The sequence below is a fragment of the Bombyx mori genome, chromosome 3 (assembly GCF_030269925.1).
Source record: "Bombyx mori chromosome 3, ASM3026992v2".
NCBI classification, from domain to species: domain Eukaryota; kingdom Metazoa; phylum Arthropoda; class Insecta; order Lepidoptera; family Bombycidae; genus Bombyx; species Bombyx mori.
The window spans coordinates 10224338-10238044 of record NC_085109.1 but is presented as its reverse complement, the minus strand read 5'-3'; the positions used below and the strand labels follow the sequence as shown (position 1 = coordinate 10238044).

The window sequence follows — 13707 nt, the reverse complement described above, 5'->3', positions numbered from 1 at the left end:
GGCGAGCTGGTCGGACGACAGTAAACATTTTTCAATTCAAGCGCTTTTTATTTATTTATTTATCATAACGGATCGTACTTTTGTTTTATAAATATCACATTAACTTCATTGTTTTGTGTGTGTGTGCGCGCGTTTTTTTTTTTAAATTGATCTTCATTACTGCCTCGAGATCTTGAAATAAGCTGATGCAAGTTTTTTTTTTTTTTGGTGTGGCTATCTGATGCGAAAAAGTACCTCGGGCGTTTTTTTGTTTTTAGAACTATTAACCGTTTACAATAATTTAATGATTGTAAATTAAAACGTATCTAGATAATATTGTAACTTTATGATATGATATTATCTGGCGATATTTAAGATGAGATGTGGTAAATACAATTTTCGTTTTACAATTCAATAAATGTATCTACTATTAAAAATCTTAAAATAGAGTACTTAACCGGTATCTGTATCCTATCTGAAACCTCATGAAATACTAATTGTGGTTTAAAAAAAGAGGAGAAGGTGATGGGGGAGATGTGCTCCGAACTAAACGCTTCACTTTCCCCCCTTTGATTTTTCATTAGTTCTGTCTCATGCGAGGTTCAGACGTGGATCGTTGAGCGACAGGAGGTTTTTAGTCGGTTCGACTCTGTTATGCCCCGCCCGCCATCCCTAGTGGAGGGCGGAAGTCCGACAATTTCCTCCTGACCAAAAAAAAAGTATAAAAATCTCTTTCTGTTTAGAGTGAAGATGAGGATGGAGAGATGAAGAGGGAAGAAAGAAGAGGAAGAGGTATCCGTCCTCACCTCCATCTCAGCATGCCACTTGATGCTCAAACCTGCACATATAGGCCCATACCAGCAATTTCATCACTCCTGCCTCGATAGGCAGGGAGTTACATGCCCCCCCGGAGGCCCACTCCGCGCCCCCGCAAGGGGACGCAACGACCCCACGGAACTACCTTAACTACATAGTTCAAATGAAGCTAGTATAAGCTCTTTAGGTAGCAGGCAGTATGTAGGCAAAAAAAATCCAAATCACGAAAATTTAAGCAACCCAATCAGTGAAGCTGTTTTCAAAGTGTTGCTCCGTCATACAATTTAATGGCAATTGATATTAAGTTTTAGATTTACATAAAATACATTTCCACGACATTCCTATAAAATTGTATGGTTCGTTTCACCAAATTAACACTAATTAAAAGCAATTCACTAAACTTTCTGTGCATTTTATGAACTCAAAATCAATAACGACTTAAATGATTTAAAGTATTATTAATATAAAAACTTGTCAAATTATCGAATAATATGTGTCAATATTATAATAATAAATAGATCTAATATTCAATTACTATTCACGAATATTTCGGTAAGTTGAAATTAAATAGTGTAGGGTCGTGCCACACTGATTTGTACGCGTGACGATAATAATAAACACGCATGCATAATCTCGCATTTTCCTAGTTAAAAGTCGTAACAGACATACCTTGATTCGTTAAATGATATCTTAAATGTATGCAATAAAGTTGAATTTACACTGTCAGTCTAATAATTAACGACCGTTTTCTTTAATCTTATAGATCGTTTACGTCAGGGCACTCGAAGTTACCCGAGCGTGCCCGAAGACATCCGAACGCTTTCGTGGGAAAATACGGCAGGTGTTGCCGATCCGCAGCACTTCTTGCTGAGTAAACACTCGTATACAAAATTATAAGCGACTCGAACCGTCTGTGCAAATGGAAAACATATTTTGTGTGCTTAATGATACTGTTTACTTTTTTGGTGCGGCTCGGTTATCGGGCCAAGGAGTTTTTTTTTTTTTTTTGCGGGAAACGGGTTCGAATTTTAAATACTGAGTCACGATCTTGTGGCATTATTTGATTTGCGATTAAATTGAATGTCACGAAAACGTATGAGCATCTTTTTTATATATTTTTTTGTGTGTGTAAATTATTATAGTCGTTTTCTGATATGGAATATGAACGATTGTCTACGTTTAAGGCTATGTCAAGTTAATTAATCCCCCTAAATTGTAATACATATAATGACTTGCTCTGAGCACCGAATATTGAAACATAAGTTTGAAAAAAATATTCCTTGAACTTACAAAATGGTGTTAAATTGGCGTAATTAAGGTTAATATTTTTTCCAAGTTTCAGAATGATCGCTATGCCACTGTTAGTAAACAAAATATATTTATTAATTGTGTTATTTGGCATGTTTAAAGAAAACATCAAATTAAATATAATGCACAGCCGATTAAATAAGCGGAAAATTTGCTATTTTCGTAAAACACATTTCAACGGACATTTTAGGCGGGAACCTAAATTGTGATGTTATGTTGTTAGTGTTGTAATTTGTAAATTTTTATATTATTATATTCACGTTTATTATTCAAGCTTGGACATAGCATACTCATATTAATTGCTGATTTTAAACCACTAAATATTTGAAAAATTCAACGAGTGAAGAGAAACAGAACACGAATGCTGGACGTAGGTAGCTTCTCAGCACTTTTAAAAAAAATCTATTGTAGTTTCAAAAAATTCCCGCCAAGTTATTATTACTTAAATATTATTAGCAAAACTGAGAAAAACTATAACGGCAGATAACCAATGGCCGTAAATAAACAACAGCTTTTTTTTTATTTAACAGGTACTGCACAAAGTTTTTTTTATATAAATTAAACCATCATCTACAATCCAATGTGACTTGTAATCGATACAGCGAAATTATCGTCAATAATGGTATTATTACTTGAACACCCAATTATTTTGGTATAATCGAAATTGAACCTTACTGCTTCGAACGTAAATGCTGTCAGTGATATTTACGGACATAGTACTGCAATTACTTCCATAATTATACGACCAAGACGCGACCTTCAACCGCCTTATAACTGTTTGGAAATTCATATGACATTTCTCGAAAACTCATACAGTTTAATGGTTTTCGAAGATAAATTAACAAAAACCAACACATTCTCTTCCCTTGAGATTTTGATATTCCCAAAAAAAAATTTATCGCCAACCCGTGAACCGCATATTTTTATTCAGATGAATGAATTTTTTCAATGATAAGGAAGTGAATATACTGCATTTGTGTGTGCCCATAGTACACGGTACAATTAAGATACCGTTACAATTCGCTTCTGGCTAGTTTGACATTTAAAAATTACTTGACATTTTCCAAGAAGCGCTTTTTATGTGTTTCTGGATTAAAAACAAGAACAAGTAAAAGTAAGTACACAATGCAATAAGAATGGAGTTTGTATAATCCTGTAAAATAGTTACAACTAGTGAAATCCTGTGGATAAATATGTAGAAAAACATAGATTTATTTCAACCAATTTTTTTTTAAAGGGATTTCATGACCTTGTAACTGAGACCTTTAAATCATGTCTTATTTTAAGTTATATTCATTTTTTTATGAAAAATGCTATTATGGAGTGAAATGAAATGAAGATGATTAATTTGAGACATTAATCAACTGGGATGAAATTAAATGAAATGAAATGGGATGAAATATAATCTCAGTAAAATGGTGGTCATTTACTAAGATTTTTTCAGTGGACTTTTTGGAGGGTCCCGAGAAGTTACGTGCAGCAGCTTTGTTTCATTTTCCCACATTTGTGCACTTTCACAGATATTAAACAGTTAATAAACCACCATTATTACACATTTAAACCCGAAGAAACACTAAATATACAAAATAAAACAAATCACACATCACTCCTCGCGTTCCCGCCAAAAAGTCCTATTTATTTTAGTTTTCAAATCACCCATAGAGTATCTCGCCCACAGCTCACAGCCCACAGAGTATTTCGCCGGATCTTCTTAATGGGTCGCGATTCCGATCCGGTGGTAGACTCTGCGAAGCACTGCTCTTGCTAGGCCTAGTGTTAGCAAATTCTCTCTGGTTGAGCCCGTGAGCTCATCTACCCGTCCGGGCGTAGCTGGAATAGACTCTTAGGATACCAGTGAACAGGTAGGAAATAAAATCAAATCAAAATATATTTTATGAAAGTTACCCTCTTTAATAACAAGCAGTTATTGAAGTAATTTATACATTATTTTTAATTTCGTTGATTCTTGATCCGTGTGCTAATTTCCAAGTTAAACTAACCTCATTTCTAGTACAAATATAGACAAAATGAACTAGTGATAGCGTATTAAGATAACTAAAATAATTGTTACAGATCATATCTTTTCTTTTCCATGTACACAGTTCTATGCCAGATTTAATCATGAATAATGAGAGACTTAAATGAAAATTAAAAGCAACTTTTGAGAATATTTCAGATATTATTTTTTACATTTAAACAAAAAGATCAAAACCTTAAATTATCCTGTAAGCCCAGGTGTCCATAACTACAAACTAGTACATACTTAATGATAGATTATTATCGAGGTAAGAGTATGGTTATATGACAAATAATTCTTAAAGAAATTTGCTGCATACGTAGGTACATATGTAATAAGTGTATTTATTATTTAATGACTTAAATTAACAATGATAAGTATCGTTTCTACTTCTCAGAATATAATTTAAAAATATATAATTTGTGAAGTTTTTTTTTTTAAATGAATTTAATGTGTGCTTCGTGCTATATATGGATTACGATAAAGTAATTTCTGGAATGTCTCAGATGAAGCAGAATTTTAATTATGAAAAAACATTCACACTCTTCTGCTGTTTCTAAACTATTTATTTCTGGTGAAAAGTGCATTTTTTTTATTTTTAGTTACTGAAATTTAATTTCAATTGTAAGTTCTTCTGATATAATTTAATTTGTGTAGATAGCAACTGATATCCCCTGTTTCTGAGGCCAATAGTCACAACATCGTTTCAGCTACTATCTATACATAAAAATAAAATTGGAGTGTCTGTTTGTAACATTGAAATGACCGCTTTTTACTATGTACATATGGATATATATGCGGTACATACACCATAATAACTTTTATTTTTATTTTTGTCTGTCTGTCTGTTTGTTCCTGCTAATCTCTAGAACGGCTGGACCGATTTTGATGAGACTTTCACTGATAGATAACTGATGATCTAAAGAGTAACTTAGGCTACTTTTTTAGACTAGCTTCGCCCCGCGGCGTCACCCGCGGTACGAAAATAACCGCGGGTAACATCGCGGGACTCCGCTATTAATTAATAATAAAATTTAATGTTTCCGAAGCGAAACGAGGGCAGGTCGCTAGCTATAAATAAATCTGTAGAACCCGTTACCTTTCTCGTCAAACTCGGTGAAGAGGAGTCACCTCCCAGTCTGCGCGTGAGTGGAATAGCCCTTTCAACTATCAACAACTAGGTAGCAGAAAAAAGAAAATCAATGACCTTGGCTCACTTCATCCCTAACCCTAATAAAGTCCAAGGCTCGATCGAAATCCGGATATATGTAAACAAACAGAAAAACATTCTAGACGCAACTCGTTCAATAATCGCATTTAAATAAACAATAAATTCCGGTTAATACTTAACGGCGTACCTTGTAATTACGAACTAGCACAGGAGGCCAACCCGACACACCAGTTCTGTTCACGAGATCCACATGTCAAAAAGGGGACATAAATTATACGTTTAGCTAAAAGTACGCTAGCCAAGTGCTTGCCTCGCATTATTAACACCTACGGGCATTTTACACAACTATTTCACTGGACTTTTTGAGTTACAAAAAAAAAACAAGGCAAATATCCGATTACTGGTGGTAGGACATCTTGTGAGTCCCCACGGGTAAGTACTACCCCACCACCCTGCCTGTTTCTGCAATTAATAAATTGTTTAACTGATTTATTCTTACTGGATTTATTTCCAATAAGCAGTTGATTTCGGTCGCGAGACAATCATGGTCTGTGCATTTTTTGTGACACTTTATCTGTACAAATTTCGGTTTCTTTTATTAACTACAAATCGCTCATTATTCGAGGTCATTGGAAATTTACTTACTCTTTTTAATTCCAGGAAGTGTAACACCATGCTTCGATCGAAATGCAATTGTCCAATCTCGGACTTGTCTACCGTCCAAACAAAAACTTTTGAAAAAAATATTCGCAATTTCTGCTGATATACATTATGTATCCACAGTTTAATTAATTAACACTAAGAATATGCATGTCTTTGCGAATCTTTCAATCAGTTTTATTATTTAATGTATAATAATGCTTTTGAATAAAACAAATACCTGAATTTCATTCTAATCAGAGTACTGTGGCGGGTAGCCATCATACAACGCAAGATAATTGACAGATGCCTGAATCTCGCTTACAACATTTTCAAGATAAAGCGCATATATACAAGTTCCGAACAACAACATTCGGACCGTCGGTCTACCGAGCAAATATCACCCGCTCGGTGGAAGATCTTCCCTTTGTCGTACATCTCCCCAAACTGGTGACCTACGACGGAACAATCGCAACCTTCTGATTCATCATCAGCGCATCAAGAACTTCGGCTACCACAATCCCCGCATTCTCGCAGATAAAAGCAAGTCATCGACAGTCGTCCCACAGCAAGCCAGCATCGCAGCCTCAACAGGACCATCGCAGCCGACTCACCGCGCTTCCTGGCCCTACGGCACGCACCTACACTGCCTCATCGCGCAGCATTCAAGCTCAATCTCGACTCACCGCAGACTTCGAGCAGCACTGGCGACAATCACGCAGCATTCAAGCTCAGTTTCGACTCACCGCAAACTTCGAGCAGCACTGGCACTTGCAAGCTAATCTCAGTACGGACAACGATAACTAAATATGACACGACTTCCAGTCTCGGAGGGGAGTGATGTGGCGGGTAGCCATCATACAACGCAAGATAATTGACAGATGCCTGAATCTCGCTTACGACATTTTCAAGATAAAGCGCATATATACAAGTTCCGAACAACAACATTCGGACCGTCGGTCTACCGAGCAAATATCACCCGCTCGGTGGAAGATCTTCCCTTTGTCGTTAAGCTTCCCAAAGTACCTTATTTGGTTTAGAATTTTAGCAGGAAATTCGGAAATCCATGAGTCAAAAAAAAATCAAAAATCAATCAAATCAAAGTATCTGGAAATGCGAACCATATTGGACGAAGTTTAACGATATTCAGCCAACTATAAGAGCTGCTTCATACCTCACCCAAACCCGCTCCTTAGTATGCTCTTGCAGCCAAATGCGATTAGAAGATTCAATCTCTCACAGAAGCGCTCGCTATACTACTAAGAAGAGACGACCGTACTCGTCGAACTCGACAAAGAGGTCGACGTCCAACCTAACCCATGTATCAGCCCGCTGAGTTTCTCGCCGGATCTCCTCAGCGGTTCACGATTCCGATCCGGTAGTAGATTCATTCGCGAAGCAGTTGCTCTTGAGTTGTTAGGTCTCCTTCGGAGGCGCTCGGGCAGCTGTTAGCAAATCCCACCCCTCCTGGCTGAACCTTTGCTCGCCCACCTGTCCTGGTGAAACTGAAAAGGTCTCCGGGCCGCCAGTAATCCTTCAATCATAAAAAAAAAGAGACAGAGCATTGGAGCCCTGACCTCTCGCAGCTCACCTGATTACAGTCTTGGCAACTGATTGCAGATCTTAACGCAAATAAAAAAAATACATTTCTTAGCATGAGGTTACAGCTACCTACGCTAAAGAAAAATAATATTAAAAGACACTATACAAATTTGATTTCAAGCAATAACATCGATGAAGAACTTTGCAGTTTGTAACCCAACTGTCATTAATTTTAAAATATTGTGAGACCTATTTTAAAATTAATGACAGTTGGGTTATAAATTTAATGATACTTCAAAGGTCAGAACAATGTTTTTTTTTATTCACATTAAAACAATGTCACCATTGTGGTGCTCCTACAAATTACTTACTCAATTTAAAATGAAACACACTTAAGTACATTTGTTCCCTTATTAATCATGAATAATACTTGCAGTTCTTATAAATTTAGATAGCTGTGTCATCCTTTTCAAGATACATAATTAAACCAGTTTCTGAACTGCATACATCCGAGATCTCTTTGACACGTAACGTTCACTAGTTTTTACATATCTGTGGTTTTGTCTATGGACTCGCATTATCACTCAATTTTGTAGACCTCAGGCACGTATGAAATATTTTTGCAGTCGATAATATTGTACGAAGAGAAGATGAGGAGAATACATTTACATAAAAATAAACATAGATTCAATATTTTTTTTCATTTACTTTTTTCATTTATTTTCTACATATACCTTTTAAGATATATCATGCGTATGATAACCCTGGCTGGGTATCTGATGGCCTTGAATGAACATTTGACCTTGTTTATTACCTTGGAGCAATGTTGACAATAGAAACGCATACCGGAACAGAGCTGTGGGGAGGGTTGCTCACCCTTCCGTTCTAGTCAATTGGGATAAGTCAAGGGTTAATTGTTAGCATACATCGTTAGTAATGTTCTCGCTTTTGTATTATCAGCAAATATAAACTCGACGTCTAGATGACTAACTAAATCTATACTAATATATAAATCTACAGTAGTTTTTACGCATGTTCCGTTACAACTACTGAACCATGCATCCGATTGACTTGAAGCTTGGTATCCATGTAGAAAATACATGTACTTAATGGATAGGCTAATATTTATATGAGTTTGAACTCCCTAATAATAATGACATTAAATAATAATGTCAATTTTAAATGCCAGCAGCCCAGCGAAGCGGGCGAGGCGAGTACGGCTAGTTAACAATAAGTTTGATCAAAACATTTGGATTTGAATTATCAGTGTTATGTTTATACAAAAGCTTTAAGCACGATCCGTCAGCGAATCCATCACATCAATCGACAATCGCCCCGGGCGTAATTAAGACAGAAATTAATTGGTCACTCCGCCGGTCTTCCGCGTCCCCGTCGAGATAAAAAAAAAAACCGGGCACACGTGGTCACTACCGTTCATTTACGAACGTGAATTATGCGTAGTACGGCAGGTGGCAGGTGCGACGGGCCTGGGAACTCGGGGTCGCGACGAGTTCCCACGGGAGCGTCATTCACCACGCCACACCTGCGCCCCTTAACGGGGATGTTACACACACGCCCGCCACGCGAAGTAAAGCGCCGCTTAGAACGAAACTATATAGTGTGCGCGAGCCTAAACACTATCTGTGTGTGCTCGAGTGCGACACGCAAAAGGGCTCTTTACTACATGCCTTTTTGAAGTTATACTTCTTTAGGCGCGTTATGAAAAATTGATGAGAGTGAAATTTTACGATGCGCGCGCACCGTGACACAAAATTAACAGAAATGAAGTTGCCCACTAAATCGCTCATTACAATACGACCGACGTAACTTGGCGAGTCTGAATATAGCCGCAGGTAAACTTTCCGAACCGTACCGAGAATTACCGAATTTATACGATGTCGAAAAGGGATGTCCAATATGCGTGTTTGAGGATGTTTTTTAATCGATTTTTTTCAAATTGATTAAAATTTAAATAAAAAAAAAAGAAATAAATTTAATAAAAATAAAGTATAACTTTTTACGCGCGTACATAAGTACACGCACCCTTTTTTTTTATTTACACGCGCATGTCGATAAGGAACGTTGTTGCGTTTTGTTTTAACTCCTTCTAGTTTATGAGGCGTATAATGAACACCCGCATTGTTTAAAATTCCCCGCACGCTGATTGACTCGGAGACGGGCGGGCGGTCGATGCGATCCTACGACATTGTAGATGTAATGGCAACACGAAAGGCATAAATATCAGATTAGTTGCCAGCTGCAATTGATGTGTTTAGCAGAAATGGATTTTCATGCATTTTTAGTAGCCTGTTACAAGAACAACATCATAGTATATTATTTGTCGATGTTTTTTTTTTTCATTGTTAATAATACATTCGTTCTCTGTATTCTTTCTATTTATTATATTAAGAACTACACATAGCATAATGGAGACGAAACAATACGTAATTTAGATGGTATATTTAGCACATTAAATTCGAAACAATACAATTTAAATGCAAAACACGTAGAACTAAGAAACGTCTAATAAATAATATAAATTTTTGAACGAAGAAAGACTCGGGGCCTTTATTAGACGTAGTTCATTTATAAGCAAAGATCATCGTTGTTATCGTAAACAGGTATGCATACAAATGAACATTATCTAGCCCTTTTGACAATGGGCGAGTCGATAAATGAGTCGCGTGTGGCGCGACACTCGCCTCGTGCATGACCGCCCTTACTAATGGACTTTACTTTGACAGCTATTAGTACAGTTACTGGCAGGTTTGTTATGATTGTGTTTTATATTACAAATTTGAATTAAGAATCAGTTTATGACACAAACAAAGATTAGCTTTACAAAGACTAACAAAGTCCTATTTGTACAGCCTAAGTCTATTTGATGACGTGTGGCGTGCTTATCCGCATAATCAAGCCTATTCAAGTTAAATTATTTATTTTGAATTTATTGATATTGTACACGAGTATACGATCCACTTGACAGTATGTCGCAGTAGCTCGTGGACTACAGCAGCATGCACAGCCAATCCGCTGTCCACTGGTGACATATTCTGGTTATTATCCTATACCGATGATAGTATAATAGAACGGTAGGCAGCGGCTTGGCTCTGCCCCTGGCATTGCTGAAGTCCATGGGCGACGGTAACCACTCACCATCAGGTGGGCCGTATGCTCGTCTGCCTACAAGGGCAATAAAAAAAAAAAAAAAAAAAGTATTCAAAAGAAGACAAACAGCAAGACGTAAAACTCATGCCAAGCCCCTATTCAGCATAATAAGAGGATATGATGAGCCGACCCCACATAATGCGTGATAAGAGTTAGAAGAAGAGTAATCTTTTACAATACTCAAAACTTTCTTTTTTAAACTGTAAATGTTCACCTTGTGTTAAGTGGCAACCAGAGTAGGTATATGAAGATCACAATTTAATGCCACGTCCAAATTGAAAGGTGAGGTTCGAAGTTTTGATGCTTACACAGGCTGTTTCGTGATTCCAATCTGTACGCATTCACAGGATTTACAGAAGAAATAGAAGACCTATCTTTTTTTTCCTTCCTAAGCTGATGGTCTAAAGAAACCGGGCTAGTGAGCTCAGGGAGCTCAAACCTGACGATGTTGCCAACACGAATCCTAGCAAGAGCCGTGCTTAGCATAATCTACCACCGGATCGGAAACGCGACCCACTGAGAAGATACGGCGAGAAACTCAGTGGGCTAATACCTATCCGTGCGGCTATAACGGTACGTCTTTACACAAACTTCAGATGTTGCAGACAATAATTTAAATATCGAATTCAATCGCGATGAAGTATTAATAAAATTACAAACTCTTTGTTAATTGACACATTGACAGTTACACAATAACACAAGTGTCATTGTGCTCGGGACGTCATTAAGCCACGCGACTACGTAGGTACCTACGCGCGCTTATCTAACCACGTCTATTAAGGCTCTTTGTACGAATATACCTTAATTCAAAGAGCGAATTAATAAAAGTATTTTTTTTTAATAATCTGTTATTTGCTAAACGTTAGAATCCTGATTTTTGTTCCACACAGAATATTGTTAAATCATTTACCTATTTCATGTCTCTTTGAATAGATTGGTCGCATATTTTTCTTTATAATCATATCTTTAGGATAACTAATATTTAAGTAATAAACAAATTACCAATGTGGACCATAATTAGGTAGCGTATTATTTTTTGCGTCAGGTTCGTATTTCAAAAGCTTTAAATTTTTTTAAAAGACAGGCCCATTTACGGTGCAATTAAAGACGTGGAATGAAAGTGATTGAAACATTTGATTTGAAAAGCAAAACATTACTACTCTAATTCACATACTACAAAAATAAAATAATAAAATATTAAACGAACATTCTAGGTGTTGTAATAAGGTGCATTCCACACGCATACGATGTGTATGTGTACACATAGCACAGCATGCAACTTTCATAGCCACACTTCAATATCGAATCCCATTTATGTAACCCTACCCAGTGGGGAGCGAGGACAAAAAAGACCAAGATTTTATTTTCTTTTTTCAAAAGCAAGGCTGCACGTGGTCGGGTTGTGGTCCACGGTTTATTTTTTTTTTCATTTTTATTTTAGACGAAAGTATCATGTGTAAGATTCTTCAGCCGAGGAATAAAGTATCAGTTACGTTCTGCTGCCTTTGCCTGACGAGTTGCATGCTAATGAGATAAAAGTTTAAATGTTTTTGTGAATATTTTAGGTATTTGAAAACTTATTTGATGAAAAATTATTGCATTTCGAAATTGTAGTACTGTTTTTGAATTTTGGAAGTCGTAGCCAAATTTAAACTACCTACTCTTGCAGTTTTATCCTGCGTTTTTAATTGTCATTATAAATTATTGCTGACGTTTCGAACTTTTTACAGTTTTCGTGGTCTTAATCGTCCGTGATATAATCTTTAATATAATATAGAACACAATATTAATAATTCGTAAAAATAGTTTTAATAATGAGAAATTTTGTTTGGTGGTAAATGAACAATGTATTTGAATATATATGTATCTATATTTTGTATGTATCAAAGATAGTTTATTGACCGGAGACCAACTAGCTACCGTTTATTCCAGGAAATTACACGACACGTAGGTATTCATTTATTTAGAATTAATTACAGATTAATTCACAGATAGCATTTTTTACATTTATTAATGAAAATTATGTGGCTTTTACCTTTTTTTTTTTTTTTTTTTTTTTTTTTCCCAACATTGATTTAAAAAAATGTAGGTTTAAGAATTTCTCATAAGACACAGATTCGATTAAGGGACTAATTTGAATTTTGTTTCTCTTATTAGAGAAAACGTAAATGCGATGACTGAAGGATTTATCTGGTCGTTAAGAGTTTATCTAGAAATAAAATTATTGACTTTGTAGTTTTGAAGATAACGATACAACAGGATTGGCGCGCAGTGAAATAAGCCTTATGTTTGCCTGTCAAGAAAAATATTTAAAACCTCCCCCAATATTATAGGCATCCTTTTCAGAATTTTTCTGGATAAAAACGCAATGCATATGCTTACAATATGCTTTGCGCTGCCTATAATTTGTATCAACTATTTGATTTTCATCATTTTATGTTATTTCCACACTCTCTGTTTAACTCGGTAAATGTATTTGACAATTGACACGTAAATAAAAACACTAGCAACACTTATAAATTCGATTTCAATGACACTAAGGCAAAACTCTAATAAATAAATTTAACATTATTTAGTAAACATATCGAAGAAATGTAATCTAAATTTAACTGATCTAATGTTTAAGTGATGTGTGCAATGTACATATTAAATTAGAATATAATAATATTATAATGGCAGTGAAATATTATAGTCGGACGAGTTTATTATGTAAATAGTGTCTTAAACTTTAACGAGGCGATGCGGCAATGATAAAAATCTTAATATGTTCCGGCGTTAAATGCTTAAATTACAACTCAGTCTAAATTATTGAATTTATAACATGTCTTTTGGTATGCGAGAACCAACCGAATTAATTTCGATGTTTTAACGACATTTTTATGTGCAATTTTTTTATGTTTTAAATTGTAACGCGGAAGTTTATTATGTCGCAATTATATTATTTATTGAGTACTTCATTTATATGTGTTGGTAAAATGCTATACATGTAACTTCTTCACAATCTAATGCGTATTTCAAGAATGATTATCTAATTTTATACTAAGTGTTATCTATATATACAAAAATG

The 13707-nt window shown here is 35.7% G+C and overlaps 1 protein-coding gene and 1 long non-coding RNA gene across 3 annotated transcripts in view; one reads left to right on the top strand and one right to left on the bottom strand.

The window, feature by feature from the left end:
- LOC134201507 (uncharacterized) overlaps positions 1 to 4539 on the top strand; it is a 45874-nt gene extending 41335 nt beyond the window's left edge. Inside the window, exons 3-4 of one of the 2 annotated variants that reach the window (XR_009976843.1) lie at positions 723 to 771; positions 1559 to 4539. This is a non-coding gene — a long non-coding RNA (uncharacterized LOC134201507). Of the gene's footprint in view, positions 1 to 722 lie in introns of both variants that reach the window. The other variant, XR_009976844.1, reaches the window with a different exon arrangement.
- LOC100302603 (enhancer of split mbeta-2) overlaps positions 1 to 13707 on the bottom strand; it is a 261515-nt gene that overhangs the window by 81999 nt on the left and 165809 nt on the right. The gene's annotated exons all lie outside the window — the stretch shown is intronic.